Raw genomic sequence first — 5344 nt, 5'->3', positions numbered from 1 at the left:
ACCTCAGGCGTATGGGGCTGGTACCCTACTCCTTTGAGCCACAGGCACGGCCCTCAAGACTTATTTTTATATTACTTTTTAAAAAGGAAGCATTTAGGCTTCTCAATAATGCAATCCTTTAGTCACAATTCTCTGTATTATCTGAAAACTAGCGGGTATAACCTGTGCAGAAATCCTTTGGGATAGTATGGCTGTCTGTTCCCAGGTGAAGATTAAATAAAACAGGACAGGTGAGCTTGCATGCGCTAGTTGCCCTGGACTCAATTCTTTAGCAGCCCCATGAAGAACAACTAAAACTGTAGATTTCATAAATTGCTGCCCCCTGGAGATACTTCCACTCAGGTCTGACTACCGGTGCAGCCCTTGGAGGGAATTCTGGGGCCTTAAATGCTGGGTCATCACCGGGCTCTGTAAATGCACTAGTACCTTACTCACTTTTCCCATTCATAAATTAGAATTGTTTCTGAGATTATAAAAACCACACAGGTTAGGAATGAATAACACCTAAAGAGAGGAAAGTGTGTCATTAATATTCTTCAGGGGATTCATTAATGAAAATAAGTGTGAATGGACATATTTAGAAAAGTTCAAGGTATTGTACACATTCATCCAGTTGAGAACTTATGATATTAGAAACTGTGTCAAAAGCATCATTTTCAAGATGGTTTTCAGATGTAGGAAGAGGAAGAGAGGTAAAATGTTAATTTATGCAAATGCTTCCAATATAGAGTAGAAACTAACATGCCAAATAAAATATAAAAAGGTGAAAGAGAGCAGAAACATTTCTATGGAGGGAAAGATATGTCAGCTAAATAGAGAAGGAAAAGAAAAGAAAAGAAAAGGCCATCGTGACCCTGGGATAAAACCCACTCGGTCACAGTAATTTGTTTGATGTGTTGCCGGATTCTGTTTGTTAGGATCTTGTTTAATATTTCCACATCAATATTCATTAGTGATATAGTTCTATAATTTTCTTATCTTTTTTTGGCCTTTTTTCTGGTTTGGAGGTCAAGGTAATATTTGCTTCATAGAGTGTGGGGTAGTATTCCTTCAGAGAGCTCAAACGTATTAGCAAGAAAAGAACAAGTGATCCCATCTCAGGGTGGGCAAGAGACTTGAATAGAAACTTCTCCAAAGAAGATAGGTGCATACCCTACAGACAAATGAAAAAATGCTCATCATCCTTAATCATCAGAGAAATGTAAATCAAAACTACTTTGAGATATCATCTAACTCCAGTAGGATTAACCCACATGACAAAATCCCAAAACCAGAGATGTTAGCGTGGATGTGGAGAAAAGGGAACACTTCTACACTGCTGGTGGGAATTCACACTAATACATTCCTTTTGAAAGATGTTTTGAGAATACTTAGAGATCTAAAAATAGACCTGCCATTTGAGCCTACAATCCATCTACTAGGTATATATCCAGAAGACCAAAAATCACATCATAACAAAGATAATTGTACCAGAATGTTTATTTCAGCCCAATTCATAATTGTTAAGTCATGGAAGAAGCCCAAGTGCCCATTGACCCATGAATGGATCAATAAATTGTGGTATATGTACACCATGGAATATTATGCAGCCTTAAAGAAAGATGGAGACTTTACCTCTTTCATGTTTACATGGATGGAACTGGAACATATTCTTCTTAGCAAAGTATCTCAAAAATGGAAGAAAAAGTATCCAATGGACTCAGTCTTACTATGAAACCAATTTATAGCTTTCTTACGAAAGCTATAACCCAATTATAGCTGAAGAAGAAGGGGAAAAGGGAGAGGGAGAGGAGGAGAGGGGCGAAGGATGGGTGGAGGGAGAGTAATTGGTGGGACCACACCTATGGTGCATCTTACAAGGGTACATGTAAAATTTACTAGGTGTAGAATATAAATATCTTACCAGAATAACTAAGAAAATGCCATGAAGGCTGTGGTAAAGGCCAAGACCACTAGCAGGTTTCTTCATTTGGTGAAATAAGCAGGATAAGCATTTTGCCTAGGCTTGTAGTAAAAGGCCAGCGTTTTTGTCGTCCACCTGATTTGCGAATTTTTTCCTTAACTCTCCTTTATTTTTTCTTGCATTCCCAGGACAGGGGTAATCCTGGGCTAGGTCTCCTCATGCCATGTGCATGAGAGCGTGGGACTGACTCATAGGTAGGTTGATCTTAAAAATAATTCCAAGATAATATAATTTTTCTCCAGTCCAATTCTATTTATACTTCTTCCCTTCTTAAAATTGTATATAAAACCAGCACACTGTACCCCATAATTGCATTAATGTACACAGCTATGATTTAATAAAAAAATAGTAAAGGCCATTGTTTCAAATAAACTTTCTACATTAAATTTTGAAGGGGGCAGTGGATCACACCTATAATCCCAGCACTCTGTAAGGCTGAGGTGGGTGGATTGCTTGAGTTCAGGAGTTCAAGACCAGACTGAGCAAGAGCAAGACCCTGTCTCTAATAAATATAGAAAAACTTAGCTTAAAAAAAAAAAAGATAGAAAAACTATCCCAGAGTTGTGGCGGCCACCGGTAGTCCCAGCTACTAGGGAGGCTGAGATAGGGGGAGTCATGAAGACCAAGAGTTTTAGGTTACTGTGAGCTATGACACCATTGGCAATCTACCCAGGGGAATAGAGTGAGTCTCTGTTTGGATAAAAAAAATTGTTTTCTACAAACATTTTTTCCAGATTTTAAAAATAATTTATATTTTTTATATTATTTTTATATTTATAATATATATTTTTATAAAATATACAAAATAATTATATATAAATATATAATATAATATATTTATAAATATACTTATTTAAATTACATTTATAAAATATAAATATGATTTTAAATATAGTAAATAAATATATTATAATATAATTATATATAAATATATAAAAATAAATATATATAAATGTATATATTTTTCATAATTTTTTTAATATTAAAAATGTTTTATAAATTGGGCAGCACCTGTGGCTCAAGGAGTAGGGTGCTGGTCCCATATGCCGGAGGTGGTGGGTTCAAACCCAGCCCCAGCCAAAAAAAAAAAAAAAAATGTTTTATAAATTATAATTTTAAGTAAAAATTATAGGAGGTCATTATTGTGGACTAAGCTCCTGCACTTGTCTTCAATAGATCTGATTAAAAACCTAAATGGAGTCACCCCTGTGTACCAAACCAAAACTAAGTTGATATCTGACCTTCCGAGAAACCAGGACAGAGTTAATGGCAATTTCCCAAATAGGCCAGTTTCAATGTTCAGTCAGCTTAGTAATGGATCATCCGCTAATGCACTTTTCTGTTGTGGTTGTGGTGGGCAGGAGAAGGTTGAGGAGTGGAGGTGAGAGTGCTGTATGGTTGGGAATGCAAGGAGAAGGGAAGGAAGAAGGAAGGAAGGACTGGAGGGGCAAGGAAGGAAAGGACAGAGGTGTTGCCCAGCACAGACGGAGACGGTACCTTAGGTTCTGTGTCAGTAGCAATGCTGTCAAATGTTATGTCCAACCATTTCTATAATTTTCATCCGGGTTTTTTTTCAATGACCCATTATGGGAGGGGTTGGGAGAAGTCTTAAAATTATAGTGACTCTGGTTAGGTGCAGTGGCTCACATCTTTAATCTTATCACTCTGGGAGGCTGAGGCGGGAAGATCCCTCCAGCTCAGGAGTTCAAGACCAACATGAGCATGGGTGAGATCCTGTCTCTACTTAAAATAGACAAAACTAGCCAGGCGTGGGGGAAGGCATCTGTAGTCCCAGCTACTTTGGAGGCTGAGGAAAGAGAATCCTTTGAACCCAGGAGTTTGAGATTGCAACGAGCCAGGAGGATGATACAGCACTTTACCCAGTATGACTGAGTGAGACATGGTCAAAAAAAAAAAAAAAATTAACAGTGATTCCAAAATATACTCTTTTAAAATTGTTTTTAAAGGTTGCCCAGGCTAGAGTGCCATGGCATCAGCCAAGCTCACACCAACCTCAGACTCTTAGGTCCAAGGGATCCTCCTGCCTCAGCTTCCTGAGTAGGCACCTATAGGCACCTGCCTCAACACCTGGCTAGTTTTTAAAATTTTTGTATAGGTGGAGCCTTGCCTTTGTTCGAAATCTTGAGCTCAAGCAATCCTCCTTCCTTGGCTTCCCACAGTGCTAGGATTATAGCCACTTCACTTGGCTTGAAAATCTATTTTTTTTTTAATTAAAAACTTATTTTTTATTTGAATAGACTTAGGGGTACAAGTTGAAATCTGTTACATGTATATATCGTATAGTAATAGAGTCTGGGCTTTCAGTGTACCCATCATCTGAGTAGAGTGTATTGTACCCCATAGGCAACTTTATCCTTTACCTTCCCCCTTCAAAATTTACTCTTTATTGAAATTTCTATTGCTGTTAAAAGGACGTGGTTTGCAAACATGGTCCTTCCCCAACTGAGACTTAAAAAGCATAAGTGGCTTTGCTTAATGAAAGGAGCATTTAGTCAGTCTAAGAAGACAGATTGAGTCATCCTTTAAGAAAAAAGGCTGTCCTTTTTGGGCCCTGTGCGATTGCGTTTAAGCCTGTGAAGATTTTGAAATTTTTTAAATTTTAAAGCCAGGAACTAATTCTTAAGAGCTGGATTTCTGGTAGCCTAAAAAACATAAGTTTTGCTTGAGTATTCTTATATTAATAATATTAATTCATAACATTAGTTAATAATATTAATTCTTACATTAACCTTGAAAGACGGAAAATCTCATTATAGGCTGATCTGTGTGCTATTAAGTATAGCTGGATTGGATGGTGATGTTTTTGAATACTAAATAAGCACATGGGAATTATATGATATACAAAATGTACATAAGCTTGCTCTACTGAATTTGGCTTAGCAACAACATTATATGAACACTATGGAGTTCTTTAGATTTTTTTATACTGAAATTTTATTTATTTATTTATTTTTGAGACAGAGTCTCACTCTGTTGCCCTCTGTAGAGTGCCATTAGCTCACAGCAACCTCAAATTCTTTGGCTCAAGCAATTCTCGTGCCTTACCCACCCCAGTAGCTGGGACTACAGGAGCCTGACACAGTGCACAGCTATTTTTAGAGATGGGGTCTTACTCTTGCTCAGGCTGTTCTTGACCCCATGAGCTCAGGCAATCCAGCCACCTCAACCTCCCAGAGTGCTAGGATTATAGGCATGAGCCACTGTGCCCGGCTAGCCTGACATTTTGGACATTATATTTTATTGGTTTGCAATGCACAGCACTGGCAAATTCATGATTCTATACCCCCTGAAAAGTAACTTCGGGGATTTCCAAGAGTCCCCAGAGGATGTCCAAGTTCTGATCATTAGGACACATCAACT

Source organism: Nycticebus coucang, unplaced genomic scaffold (genome assembly GCF_027406575.1).
Source record: "Nycticebus coucang isolate mNycCou1 unplaced genomic scaffold, mNycCou1.pri scaffold_64, whole genome shotgun sequence".
NCBI lineage: Eukaryota > Metazoa > Chordata > Mammalia > Primates > Lorisidae > Nycticebus > Nycticebus coucang.
This window is presented reverse-complemented; position numbering follows the sequence as displayed.